Raw genomic sequence first — 15,616 nt, 5'->3', positions numbered from 1 at the left:
CCTTTGCCCATGAATGAACTCAAATATTCTCCATTATTATGAAATACTTTACATTTTATGAAATATAATGTTATCATAATTCTTCTTGCTTATTTTTTACAATAACATAGTTTATTTCATAATAGTTTATTTCATAATGGCCTTATTTCAGAATGCTGTTTTTCTGAATGGCCTTGTTATTTCATAATGCTGTTTTTCAACAGAATGTCTGCCAATCAGAGACAGTGTGTTGAACTTGCACAGTGATTGGCTGATCCTTCTGCCTTTGGCTTTGAAATCACTATTTTCCCTGTCATTCTGTTGAAAAACAGCAGTCTGAAATAAACTATTATGAAATAAACTATTATTGTAAAAAACAAGAACAATTATGATAAAATTATATTTCATAAAAATGTAAAGTATTTCATAATGTAAAATATTTCATAATAATGGAAAACATTTCATAATAATTGACTGAATTTAAAGAATCATTTAACATTTCACATGGTTATTTATTTCTTAATATCTTATTTCATAATCGAATTATGATTAAATAGGGACTCCGTAGTTAATGGGGGAAATAACAGATCATGAAAAGTAAAATCAAATGAAGAAAATTGTTCATGATTCTTTTGTTTATCAGACGGACAATTGACAGATTTTAACTAGATGGTGAATCAGAAAACAAACAAAATATAAAACCTGGAAGTGATCATCTGTAATCTGTCTCCACTTCAGTATCAAACTGCAGAGATGTTGTGATGTATCAGATCAGTGTGATCAGCTGCAGTGGCTAATCAATAAATAAGGGGGCGTGTCTCCTGGTAAAAGACTTCTGTGGAGGCTGCTTTTGTGTTTCCTCACTCATTGCTCCTCAGAGATACCTTCCTGCTCTTGTTCCTCTGAGCCGAAATAAGAGACTTGGGACAGCCGTCCAAATGGTGATTCGGAACAACTTCCGGTTCAGGTGAAGAGCAAAGAAACATCAATTTAGAGACTTGAGATGTTCCCATTGGCTGTCTTCTCCTGGACTTTCATAATTGCGGGGTCCTGCAGCTGAGACCATATCTTACCCATATTTGACAGTGCTCCCTGTTGTTGGCTATACTCATATGATAGCTGAGGTGAAGAGCTTTGTATAACAGTGTGTACCATGTCTGGGGCCCCTTTTGTTGCATGAATATAAGCCTTCAAACATACACCAAGGTGTAAAGGTCAGTATTTCAAAGTAGGAGCCATGTTGAAACTTCATACTACTTCATACTTCATACATTTATTATTCCCTAGGTCGAGACCTTTCCAACAATATATTTGGTTTAGCTCTACCACAAAGTTTACATTTTTTCATGTCATGGACACAAGATATCCCAGGCCTAGCTTCAGAGAGCACTTTGAAGGCCCGGTATATAAAATGTTGCTTTTCGTTTGTTTGTTTGTTTGTTTAGTTTGTTTTTTCTTTTGTTTTAAAAAAAGTCACCAAAATGAGTCAACATCAGAGATTACAATACCTGACAGTTTAGGGCATTACTACGATTTGGAGGAAGGCCTCAATTGCTTGGATTAGGTTTAGGGTTAGTGCTGAAAAGACCAATCCAGTGTCATTCCCAGGTCCTCAAATACCATGCGCATGCATATGCTATGATTTACACAACCCTGGGAAATGTTTGTAACTGTAGCATCTTTGGTTTTGGGATTTTATGTCAGCATGACATAGCCCATTAAATGTTTTATAAGCCAATGCAGGCATACAAAGAATGTGTCTTGGCATTTATGCCCAGACAAATGCAACACAGAAGAATAAAAAAAGATAAAAGTAAGTTAATAATAATAATTATAATGAAACAAATAAACTAAAATTAAATTGAATTAAAGATATCTATTTAAGGAATGTAATATTAATAGTTTTGAAATGGGATATAATTTTAAATTAAATATTGATTGTAGAAAGGATAGATGGACTGTGTTATGGACAAAGAAAAGAAATGTATAAAACATGAAGGTGACAAGAACCAAGATTAAATGTGACATGTGCATGAGCAATTGAATTATGTAACAGTGGAGGTTGAATGCAATGCACCATCTAAAGTGCATTTTGATTAAATATATTAAAGTCACAAGTGCAGGGATTAAATGAAGGATGTAAAATGTAAAGTTAAGTTTGATAACCGCATCTTCATCATGTTTATATGGCCATGGCAGAAGATTTGACGCACACATACACACACACACACACACACACACACACACACACACACACACACACACACACACACACACACACACACACACACACACACACACTGGAGTGCCTTATCGGATGACATGGCTCAGTATAGATTTGAGGAAGACTATATTTAAAAAAAGACAATTTCATATTAAAGTTCCTCAGCCACATATTCTTCACCTCTTTAGCTAAAAAGCTCTAACTCTCGAACAAAAAAAAGGTCATTAAACTGATGTTCCTAACATTAATCATATTAGTCATATTGTTGAATTATAAAGGACACTTTTGTGGTTTAGTGTATATAAATGTTATAGATATCATTAAAAGAAAACTTAAAAAAAATACTTCTAGGTGCGTCCTCCAGTCAGACAACACAAAGCTTCAAATTCTGGATTTCATATTCAGTTCATCACTGCAGCACTCAAAATTAAAAAAAAAATCATCAAATACTTACATAAAATAACAAAAATAGCATAACAGCTCAGATAACAACACAATGCAAAGACAATGATTTAAACAACATGCAACTGTGTGGTGCAAAGTCTACTGTGGATATGGGTGATGGGGGAAAAACAGAGACCTGTACTTTTACAGTACCTATTTTCCATTCCCTGCTGAATGTACACAATCTACACACCCCAGGTAACCTACTTCTCTGGAGTTTGTAAGTGGAGCAGAGTGTGAATCAGTATCAGTGGAAGATCTGTGCACGGGATACTAAAGCCTGCATATAGTACCTAGGTTCCCAACTCGATACCAATGCTGTTATAGGTGGACTATTCCTTTAGGGAAGATAGTTTCTTCTAGCCCATGGAGTATTTAACGAAAAATGAGAAGGGCAAAACCACTCATCTAATAAGATGCCGTCACACTCAATGAAGAAAAGTACAACTTATAGATGAAAAAGAAATTTATTTATTTGATTCTTACAATAGAAGAGCTAGTCAAAATCAAAAACTAATACAGGGTTTCAGTATATCACACAAAATGATCTACATCTAAGCATCTCCTCCCAAGACAAGAGACCTCACATTCTCCTTTTTCCTTTTATACCCATGTAACATGAGCTGGGCTACGCCATGACAGTCGGTGAGAAAAGGATACGAAAAGTATATACATGGACTTTGTGGAAAGTATTGGAAATAACACATAAACACACACAAGGTAGGTTATAATATGACACACACACAAGGCAAGCTGTGACCTCGAATCAAAGCAGGATGTGACTGGCTGGTTTAAACACTTCCACTTTTCTTTTAAGGAAAAACACTTAGCACAAAGCAGGGTCAATAAAGATCAACACAATCCCTCAGGTATACTAGTTTTGTAAAACGTACACTAAAAGGCTAAAACTAAGTGTGAAAAACATTTCATTTAACTGAAAAAAGCAAAACCAGTATCTCTGGCATAAAGTGCAGTTAGTCAGGAATTTTAATAAGGCCCTGGTCTAGAGTTCACTCTTCTTGGGGGTTAATGGGGTCAAAGGCAAGGGGACAGGGTGTGTGTCCACATGTGTGTGCATTAAATCTCTATATCTGTACACCTGTCACTTTCATATATTTAATCAAACTGGACTTTACATTTGGTATTACATCCAACCCCTACTGTTGCATAATCATAAAAATACAAAAAATATCCAGGGTTATGTAAATAGTTGATGTAACCCTAACCCTAATCAACCACTTTAGGCCTTCTTTAAAGCCTATAGTGCTGCCCTAGATTGTCATTAGTATTGATATCTCATTTTGGTCCCTAGTTACACTAAAAAATAAAAAAACAAATAAACAAAAAGCTTCATTTTATCAACTGGTCCTTCAAAGTGCTCTTGGAAACTAAGCCTGGGATATGGCTTGGGTTCATGAAATGTGAAAATTAAAACTTTGTCATAGAGCTAAACCAAACACAGCATTGGAAAGGTCTCGGCCTGGAGAGAGTGTATAGAAAAGAATAGGGCATAAAAAACGCACTGTGGACCAACGTAGATACGATATTTGATGTGAGACTGGGTTGCATAGCAATGATGAATAGTAATAACTGACAAAATAACATCATAAACATTCACTGAACGAAAATTATGAAAATAAAATGCACATTTGTTATCAAAAGGCATTTTAATGCTAAAACTATCTTAAAATTGCTTTCTCCACTGAGAATAAAAGAAATGGCAGCCATTTTTGTTTGAGTCATGTGACATGGATACAGGCTGATAGAAAAGAATAGGCCAAAAAGTAAACTTAAACATGTAACAATTTTTAAGCTGTTAAACTAATATGTTTGTGCTGTGGAACAACATAGTTATTAAACATTTTGAAGTGAGACTGGGTTGGCTCTTTTCATTTATTTTTCCCTCACACAGAGAATTCATTTTAGATCATGTGACTCTAACCCTTCACCTACCTCCTCCTGCCTCCTTGTAAATATTGACAATCGAGGAATTTAAACGTACTCCTCTGCTGCGCTCCTTCAACATGCTTCAACTGCTTGTTCAGAGAGACTGGGGAGCGTGTCTATGTTCCCACAGTTTAATAATAAAATAAAGAATTTCACTTGTCTGTCAAGCATTTTCATAGATGAAAAAAACAACAACATGTTATTTGCATTAGGGAATGGCCATACCTGTGCTGTGAGAATGTAGGCCTGAGGAAATATAGGGCCTAATTTTGATGGGAGGAACATTTCTTAGAAATGGGGGAAGATAGTTTCGATAATCAATAATAATATTGTATTAATCCTGGTGAATGAGCAGTGGCTGTGAAACTGGGGTTAATAGAGGGAACCTGGTGTCCGGGGCTCAGAGTGACTCACATACATGTTCTGTAGTGAGCTGAGTGTAGGCTTATGCTCCCCTATGTGCACATGTATCTACCACTTTAAGTGTTTGTGTGACTGCACCTTAGGGCCCAGCACAGTATTGAGGCCAGTTGAAACAGGGCAACATCAGAGGTATGCAAATCACACACAAACGTTCGCACACACACATGCACATACACACACACACATGCTTCTCTCAACCATTTCAATTCCAGCGCACACTTTTATGAAATACATCTCCCTGGCTGTACACAGTTGTGGCTGCTCAAAAGTCTCCCTATTCATTATAATTACATCATGGTCGGCTGGTCCTCTGCTCTGCTGGACTCCCTCCATCCCTCCTCTACAAGCTAAAGCCGCACTGTCAGCTACACAGGCCTGACTACCTATAGCTGAGCAGAACCAGTGTGTAATATGCCAGTCAAGTTACACATTCTCAGAATACAAAGTGGATCAGCATTCTGATATGAGTGTGAGCTACTATTTTTCTCTTTTCCACATTGAACCACAGTAGTATTTGTTTCTTGCACCCAGTCCAGTTCAGCTTCCATATCTGATCCTCATGTGGGTAAAACAGCCAGGCTCTGCTTCACACTAACATAATGTCATGGAAACTCCAGCTGTGTGACAAGCATTCTGTATAAATCAACATTCTGTGTAAATCTTAAGATTTTGCTGCATTGTTTATTTTGTCTCTTCCTCCATTTTCTTCCTCAGAGCACTGAGCAGATCAACAGAAATGTTAGTGGCATCAATGGTTTATACAGTTGGGAATATTTGTCGGTATGTGTTGTCCCTCAGCCGGTATGCTGCTCAGAAGTTAAGTTTGCCGACATTTACCAAGTTATTCTCTTTCATTGAGTTTTGAAGATGTCATTCAATTTATTTATTCACTACATTATCTTAGAACTGTACACAGCTGTTAACAGCTTGCAGCTCTCTCTCTCGAACAAAACAACTCAAACTTCTTTGGTCTGCTGTGTAGATCTTTAATTAAAACAGGTATCCATGTGGACTGGCTGACAGGACACTAATCACTGCTTAGCATGCTGCTAACAACATATTGATACAATGGGAAGTCCCATAGAAAAAAGGCAAAGTTAGCAGAGTTAGTGTTTCTCTATGTAACTAAAAACAATTACTAAATGCGTACACAAAATGGTCTTTATAAACCTTTTAATAAGGTAAATAAAAAATACCTGATGCAAAGTTCATGGAAAAATGAGAAGAGAATAATTATTCAGTGAAAGAGGTGAAATGTAACATTTAAAATGCCAATAAGTTTGACCTAGAAGGCCCTAAGGGTTCCCCTATGACAGGCAGCAATACTGATTGGGTGGATAAGATGAATGTGTCCCAAATAAAACCTAGTTACACATATAGAATTTGTTTTTTCTAATCTCACAAAATCTATTGAACCCTCTGACAGATGACACTATTATTAAACCCTGACTTAACATACCATTGCACTGGTTGCATTCCACGTTACGTAAGCTGGCCCCGCTGGCTTGAGAGGCAATTACATCTGAATGCCATGACCAGCACAGTAGTCCGACTACCATCTCTGCTAATGTAGCTCTGCTCCATTAAATAAGCAACCCCTTTGGTATCAGACATGTTTTCATAAATGAATCATGTCCCCTGAGCTGCCATACCAAAGAAAACAACATGATTTCATTATGGATTTTTGTGTGAGTGGAATAATGCAGTCAGTTTACAGGATCATCAGGTGGGCACCCTCTTAATCACTGCTGTTTGGTTGATTTGGATCCACAACACAGAAACCTGCAACTACACACTGCACTCTGAAGCAAGTTTGCATATGTGATCCTGATCCAATTTGTATCTGATTTCAGGCTATGTGACAGAATTTAACATCTCACTTCTCAATTCATATCACCTGTTGTCAGCATTCAGTGGCACCATCAGTGGCAGAGCCTGGTACCATCAACACAAAAAGATCAGATCTGACTAAAACAAATCAGAATTGCCTTTAATGTGAAGAGAGCCACTCATCAGTCACTGGTACCTCACCCAAAATGTTCCATAATCTTTCCACTGAGAAAATTATCCCCAAACAACAGAGAGTGGTACCTCTGCTTGTTGCCATGGTGAACCTCAGCAGGTCCTCAGGTGTGTTTTTGGTATGTGATCATCCATCCGAGAGAGAAAGAGAAAGAGAGAGAGAGAGAGAGAGAGAGAGAGAGAGAGAGAGAGGGGAAACAAAAGTCAAATAACAGCACGCAGGTTGGTTACATAGCTGTCTCCATCTCTCTCCTCTGCTGTTCTGTCTCTGTGTCATGGGTTTATGAATAGCTGCAGGTCTGTGTGTGCAGCTGAGTAGTCATCCCTATCTTGCATGGCCAGGGAGACCTGAGTTTGGCAAAATGGGTTATTGATGAACTCATATTTTAACACGTCCTACATTTTTAGGACAAGATTTTTAGGGCAGTTTATATTTTTTCCACTAATAATTTTGCTGTGTCAACAAATGCAGTTTCAGATACAAACTCTGGGTTCCTTTACACAACCCTAATAATCCTCAGCCATGATAAGAGACAGCACAGTGTATGTGTGTGTGTGTGTATGTGTGCACATGCTCTCCTGTCAGATTGGCCTACTCTACATTTGCAGTATCTGTGCCAACCCAGCGGCCATGCAAAGTCCATCCCCCTCTCTCTGTGTGTCATTCAGTTGTTATCTTTGCATGTACTTACAGTGTGCATGCATGTATTTGACGGGGTGTGAGTGTGTTTGTGGAGCTTATCAAGGTTTGTGAAAGAAGTTATAGTGACAAAAGGATAGAGGGGGAGGAGAAGAGAAAACACAAGGAAAAGGAAAAAGATTGAAGGGGAGTGGGGGGGCTATAGATCGAGAAAGACAGAAAGAAAGGAGGGAAGAGAAGAGAGAGGTAGCCAGTGGGCAGGATGGAGCATTGTGTGTGTGTGTGTGTGTGTGTGTGTGCATGCGAGCACTGGGAGTGTTAGGATGTGAAGCCAAGTGTAATGAAATTATCTTGACAAAGCCTGGAAATGCTGCAGCTCAGCAGAGGTCCAAGCCAACACTGTTGATAAATGTGTATACCAGTTAGTTAATAAATGTGGTTGTCATATTTAAAATTCCAACAGAATTCCTGGATTTGGTCGTCTTTTAAGATTTACATTTCATTGTTGTCTTCTTGATTCAATATTCAATGATGCAAAGAAGAGTGGTGATGAGTGTTTGAATATTCAGAGCACCTTCGAAATTGAGCCACTCATCTTCACGTTCGACGTGCTCTGTGCGGGATCTCACGCGACCACACAGTATTTCAGTGATCGCGTGAGATTTTGACGATGTTTACAGATTTAGCAGTAGCAGCAGAGTAAAAGCCATCAGGTAAGTGTTATTTTAATAAACTCCTGGTGTACTTACAAACTTTCCAATGCATGGATTTATGAGTAAAGACCCTATTTGTACTACTGTAGAAGTTTGATAACAATCCAGGCATAATTAGTGGGGTAATTTACGAGATACACTGTTGGTTCCATTAGCGCCTGTACTAAGCCATTCGGCTGATAGCTCTTACTCCACTAATTTGCGACCACATTTTTAAAAAGGGCTGAGGCGGTGATTAGATAGATGTAATAGTGCATATGACGCTAGGCCAAAATTACGCCGAACCACCGCTTTAAGTTGTCTTGTATTGATATATGTACTTTCAATTAGTTAACTTTGGAAAGAGTAAACATGTTGATAGCAACAATAGTGACTGGTGAGATACCAGATACGTTGTATCTAGGTACACATACTTAGTAGCCCCGTTTCCAGTAAGGAAGTTTATGGTAAAATTTAGGAGGCGGGACCTTTACAGGAACGTCCTCTCACTCGGTCCTCTCAGCTGTTGTGTCTCCATAACAGAGTAGGACCCAGATAGGACCCACCGGACTCTGACTGTGACGTCACAGAGGCAACTCACCGAAAAACATAAAGAAAACGACAACGAGGAGGTAAACATGAAGGAGCTGAGCTGGTTGCCGCGTTTCTGGTTTGTGTGTTCGTGTACATGGCGGTGGACGTTATGAACTTTTTTCCGGCAGTGTAGACGCTTTCTACTATTGTTCGTCTTCTGCTGGGTTTTTAAAAATGCAGCTTATTTTAGGATCTATAAGATCAAAGCAGTGGTCAGAAGCTATTTTTCATAACGCCAGTCCTGACTGGCAGACAGACGTGACGTCCGCTCCTTGGAGGAGGAGCTTCCTCTTCCATATGAAAACCGGGCGTAACGTCATCCATTCAGTCTTAAACCTCTTCTCGCTCCCAGAAGCAACCTCTCAGACAGCAGGTGTAGCTGAACTAGCAATACAGTTCACAGAGCGAGCTAACCACTCGGTCGCAGAACGCTACGTTATCCTGAAGCTGCAAAGCTATCTGACTACAACTGCTAGACTGTCTCCAAACAGTAGCTGCTACGGAGCTAACAGAATGACGGAGCCTGTACCTTCCCTCACCATGGAAAAGGTCTGACCACCGACGAGGACGTGTATGTGCGGCAACAAGATTGCAGGAGCAGACGCTGCTTGTGCTGCACTAGCATTCCCGGTTTCTTGTGAGCACTGTGCACGCCTGTCTGACAAGACCCGCCGACGCAGGCTAGCATGCCAAGCTAGCCTGTCGACAGCGGACCCTATGATGAGGATAACCAACCCCCCGTCACAGGAGTTAGTGGAGAGCCCCGAGGGAAATGCCATCCCTACGAGTGCCGGCTGGGAACAGCTCGATGCCATTGCTCCGCTGACCGACCTTGATGAGCCGACCTGCACGCTGTCTCTAAGAGAGCGGCTGCAAAGCTTGGCATCGCGTGGCCAGAAGCCCCCACTGAGGCCACCACGTCTCGCTATGAGGGGAGAAGGCTGCCCACGGTCACAGTCCAGCCCTGTGGAACGAAGTGTGCGTGGTAACGGACCTCTGCCTGCGTCTACACAGGTGCGCCGTCCAAGCCTCTGGAAGAGCCATGGCCCTGATGGACGCTTAAGAGAGGGCAAGGTGGCTGAACCTCTCCAGCCTCTCTCAGAAGGAGAAGGCTCAGCTCCTCGACGTCCCTGTAGACCCGAAGGGCCTATTTGGTCCGGCGTTTGCCACCATGCAGAGACGATGCGAGGAGAAGAAAAAGGAGGGTGAAGCGCTTCAACTATGCCTCCCCAGGAAGGTGCCAACCCCTCCCCCTGCAGCACCCTGGCAGACGTTTGCCCAAGCTGTGACCCGGCCAGGTTACCGCATCCCAAAACGTCAGACCCAAGCCCAGGCGAGCGCCCAGAGCAAGCCACCTGAACTTAAGGGTGCATGGGCTAAGAAGCCCTTTGCAGATCTGCGTGCTGAGTGTTTTGATCCCAACTCAGAACATCACTTTCATCGGTCTGTCTATGGACTCTGCCGCATTCAGAGTGCGTCTGACAGCGGAGAGGGTGGGAGCCTTTCAGGCTTGTCTGGCACTTTTCCGCAGAGGGACGAGGCTAAAGTTCAGAATGTGTCTGAGACTGCTGGGGCTAATGGCATCGGCCCTGACGGTCATTCCGTTTGGCCGTTAACACATGAGACCTTTTCAGCGGTGGGTGGCGTCACTCAATCTGAACCCAACGTGCCACGGACATCGCCAGGTCTCAGTCCCCACGCACTGCACAGATGCAGTTGTTTCACATAAACTGCTTGGAACTTCAGGCTGTGTCACTGGCACTGAAACATTTTCTGCCCTTTTTGAGAGGACAGCATGTTCTTGTCAGAACGGACAATACCATGGTGGTGGCATATATCAACAGACAGGGAGGGCTGCGCTCACGTCAGCTGCACATGTTGGCACACAGACTGATAATGTGGAGCGGTTCCCACCTACTATCGCTGAGAGCCACTCACGTACCGGGCATATTGAAACTGGGGGCGGACTTACTGTCCAGGGGCAACCCTCGCTACAAGGATTGGAAACTCGACAGCGAGGTGGTGGCTCAGATATGGGAGAGATAGGGCCAGGCGAAGATAGATCTCTTTGCGTCAGAGGAGAACGCTCAGTGCCCTCTGTTTTACTCCCTCACCGGTCAGAGCGCCCCGATGGGGTTAGATGCTTTGGCGCACGAGTGGCCTCGTGTCCTCCTGTATGCGTTTCCCCCATTAGAGCTGATCACTCCCACCCTCGCCAGAGTGTGGGAGAGGGGTCTGACTCTCATCTTGATAGCCCCCCCCCCTGGCAGGTGGCTAGCGGAGATATTTCAGCTGTTGTGCGGCCTCTGCCCCTCCGCAGGAATCTCCTGACGCAGACACGTGGAGAGATCTTCCATCCTCATCCGGAGCGCATGGCTCTAGGGGCCTGGCCCTTGAAAGGTTAAATCTGGCTACTGCTGGGCTACCACAGGGTGTCATTGCCACCATTCAGAGTGCAGAGCCTCCTCCACACACAGCGCATATGATGGCAAGTAGCGCGCGTTTGAGGATTGGTGAGTTAAAACAGGAGTAGTGGCTTTCCAGAGCCCCGTCCCTGCTATTTTGACGTTTCTGCAGGAGCTGCTGGACAAAGGTTTGGCTTTCTCCACTGTCAAACTGTACTTAGCTGCTATATCGGCATGTCACATAGGCTTCGGAGACAAAACGGCGGGTCAGCATCTCCTCGTTAGTCAGTTTATGGGGGGCTCAGCGCCTTCGACCAGTGTCAAGGAGCTTGACTGCCCCGTGGGATCTGTCTATGGTGCTTGATGCACTGTTGTGCCCGCCCTTTGAGCCTTTACATAAGGTGGAGCTTAAAGTGCTCTCCTTTAAAACGGTGTTGTTACTCGCGTTGGCTTCGGCCAAACGCGTGAGTGATATTCATGCGTTGTCGGTGAATCCGGCCTGTATGCAGGTTTTAATGGGGGATTCTAAGGTTTTGCTGAAGCCTAACCCCGCATTTGTGCCTAAGGTTCTTAACCCGGCTTTGTCACACCGCCCTATTGAGCTGTCGGTGTTCTATCCCCCTCCTTTCTCCTCACAGGAGCACGAGCGCTTGAATGCGCTCTGCCCGGTGCGCGCATTACGCACCTATTTTGACAAAATGGCTGGATTCAGGAAATCGGAGCAGCTGTTTGTGTCATGGGCTACGCCGCACCTGGGGAAGCCTCATACAACACAGCTTTTGTCACACTGGATTTTAGAGGCTATTGCCCTGGCCTATGATAGCAGGGGTTTGCAACCCCCTGCGGGGCTACATGCTCATTCAACTCGCGGCATGGCTGCGTCATGGGCACTGTTTCAGGGTATTTCTATTGAGGAGATATGTGCGGCTGCCAGCTGGGCCACGCCTCACACTTTCTCCAGGTTTTACAAATTGGATGTTACTGCGCCTACACTGTCTCACACAGTTTTGCGCGTAGGTTCAGCAGCAAATATGCCTGTCTGATTGGCAGTGTATTAATAACTGGTCTTCGAGGTAAGCTTGTCTGGCAATACGGGAGTCTCTATATCCCATAGTGAGATACCGAAACGAATGTTGAAAGAGATCTTTAGGTTAAGAAATTAACCCCGGTTCTCTGAAACATGAGTGAGGTATCTCACCAGACCACCCTCCTTGCCTGGAGCGAGACAGAGGTGTGCTTGCTCAGACTGAATGGATGATGTTACACCCGGTTTTTATATGGAAGAGGAAGCTCCTCCTACAAGGAGCGGACGTAACGTTTGTCTGCCAGTCAGGACTGGCGTAATGAAAAATAGCTTCTGGGGACAAGCGCAGGGAGCATGTCCCATAGTGAGATACCTCACTCATGTTTCAGAGAACCAGGGTTAATTTCTTAACCTAAAGTTACTCTATGTTACAGTAATGTTACAATGACGTTGATGATGGTTTTGTGTTTGGTCTCAGTATCCATATTCGTCATGCACAATGTTTTGATATGTGAAATAGTTACACTAACATGTGATAGAGCCTTCTAGTGGCATTGCTGGGGTCTGTCAGGAACAGAGTTTTACATCTGTGAAGAATTTTGATGACTTCATAGATTAAATATATACATATATTTAATCATACATATTAGAACTGCACTATGTTTACATGATGTTCATTGTGCACTAATTGGCTATCTAATCTGATGGTAATGGTGCTTTTTTCCCCCAGTGAATGTTTGTTTGGTGCCCTGTTCAGCAAGCTAAGCTGCAGGAAAATATGTTTGTTCATGTTTGTAAGATAGATAAGAGAGAGACTTTGCTATCGGGCTCAGTTTGACCATCTGCTGTGCATAGGGTGACACCTAATTTCTATAGGGGGCATCATCACGAAGCATTAAAGATATATATATATATATATATATATATATATATATATATATATATATATATATATATATATATATATATATATATATATACACATTTCTATCTTTTGTTTTTTTCACAGAAGAACATAAAATAAGTGATTTAAAGGGCAGGCATGTTTGCTTGATCTTTAAAGAGCTGATGTTATGGCCTTTTTTGTACTCTTTCCTTTCAGCCCAGATTATCATAAAATTGGGATTATTAATGACTCTGATTGGCTGATTCCTTCATCCTCAGCCAACTGGAATAATTCAAGCTCCTTTATCTCGCATCTTTACCTGAGTAATGTCTGCAGCTAGAGATGCAAGACAGTATATCGTCTGATCCATGATGAAGGGAAAGAGTCTGCTGTTGCACAAAGTAGCTGGAGTTCACTAGCTTAGCTTTAGCACACTTCTACGAGTGTCCTGCTAATCATCTTGTTCAAATGCTACAACAACAAAGGTTACATATTCACTCAGCACAGTGCTATTCAGGGTTGAACTTGTGCTAAAGTTTCCTACATATTAAATTTGACTGTTGAGTGTGACATAGTAATGGGATCAGCCTCAACACTGCTTGCTCGCGAGCTGCAAACTTCAAATAACCTAAAAAGACAGAAGATATAGGAATGAGTCATTTTACAGCACAGGAAGGACACACCATCACCCTAATCCATCCCAAAATCATTTTTCTTGTTTTTCTGTCTTTAAATTAACTGTGCCTAGCAGCCATTATTATGCTGCATGTGTGAACAGGCTTTTGGCATTATCACCACAGTCTTAGCTAGGAATGCCATGTATGCCATCGTCACAAGCCTTAAAGAGATGATTCTTCAGTTTCACTCAGCCTGCAGTCTCCTGCACTTGGGCCGATCTGCTCCATTTCACATAACAAACAAAGATATCCTTGATGAAAACCTGAGTGTTCAATTCAACTGAGTACTGAGTAAACGGTCTGAATAGTTCTGTGCAATATATTGATATTATTGATTTATATCGATATCGTGATAGAGACAAGATATCGTCTTAGATTTTGGATATCGTAACATCAGGATATGTCATCAGAGTTGTCTTTTCTTGGTTTTAAAAGCTGCATTACAGTAAAATATGTAATATTTTGAATTTACCAGACTGTTCTAGCTGTTCTGTTATTTACGTTTTACCCACTTTATCATTATATCCACATTACTGATCATTATTTATCAAAGATTTCATTGTGTAAATATTTTGTGAAAGCATCAACAGTAATCTCTACAATATTGTTGCAGACTGTCTCTATATATATATGGTCTAAAATATCGTGATATTTGATTTTGTGCATATCGCCCAGCCCTAGGTCTGAATACTTGTCAATATGATATTTCAGTTTTTCCTTTTTAATTAATATGCAAAACAATCTAAAATACTGATTTCCTGTAGATTGATGAGGGTAAGAAATTAATCTAAACAATCTTAGCAGAACTCCAACAAAATGTGAAAAAGTACAGCGGTCTGATTCAGTGAATACATCCAGTCACTTCTGCTGATTGGTTATCAGATGAGGTGGAGACACCAGTGCTAACTCATGTGGACAACTAGTGGTTGTCGTACCTTTTCATTGGTTCCAGTTTGGTTAGCTTGAGCCAAATGCAGGGGTGGGCACCAAGAGGTAGCTTGGAGTTGCTATAGCCCATACCATGTATATTTGGTGCTATATATGTAATATATAATATATAATTGAATGGAACAACTACAACACTCTGGACAGTATGTTTTAAAATGATCTAACTCCTGCCTAAAGGATGGGTTAAGGAGAAGGTAGCAGTGCCAGTGATTTAAGTGCCTATAAGTAGTGACTGCCAGATAGAGTGAAGTGACAAAAACACCTTTTATATTCTAAATGTCTGGTTTATGGTATAGTGCATATCAGACTACTGGTACATTGCTCTTTACCTTAACCTTAAAGTGTAGTTTATGCATATCCTGTGTTATTGCAAACATGAGTGCTTTATATGGATAGAATACAGTGAGAGACTATAATGAGTAGGCCTGATTTGACCAAAATAAAACTACAGCTATGAAACTATACAATGGCATACTTACTTTAAGGTCTGTAGTAGTCATCTGGGAGGTGCAATAAAGTGGGAAGTGGGGGGAGTTTTATGAGACAGGTTAATGCAGTTATCACATAAAAATAAACAGAGAATAGTTGATAATGTATCTCACAGTGCTGACTCCCATTGGGCCTAACCCACTAATATGTGCATAGAAATATTCTGACTTGGCACACAAAATAAGTGGGTATGCAAAATTACTGTGATGATTCATGACACAT

The 15,616-nt window shown here is 41.6% G+C and overlaps 1 protein-coding gene and 1 pseudogene across 1 annotated transcript in view; both read left to right on the top strand.

The window, feature by feature from the left end:
• The window catches only part of LOC133998944 (junction plakoglobin-like), a 161,941-nt gene that overhangs the window by 17,610 nt on the left and 128,715 nt on the right, over positions 1-15,616 (top strand). The window lies entirely within an intron of this gene.
• On the top strand, positions 11,096-12,413 carry LOC134000077 (uncharacterized; annotated as a pseudogene).

Source organism: Scomber scombrus, chromosome 18 (assembly GCF_963691925.1).
Source record: "Scomber scombrus chromosome 18, fScoSco1.1, whole genome shotgun sequence".
NCBI lineage: Eukaryota > Metazoa > Chordata > Actinopteri > Scombriformes > Scombridae > Scomber > Scomber scombrus.
This window is presented reverse-complemented; position numbering and strand designations above follow the sequence as displayed.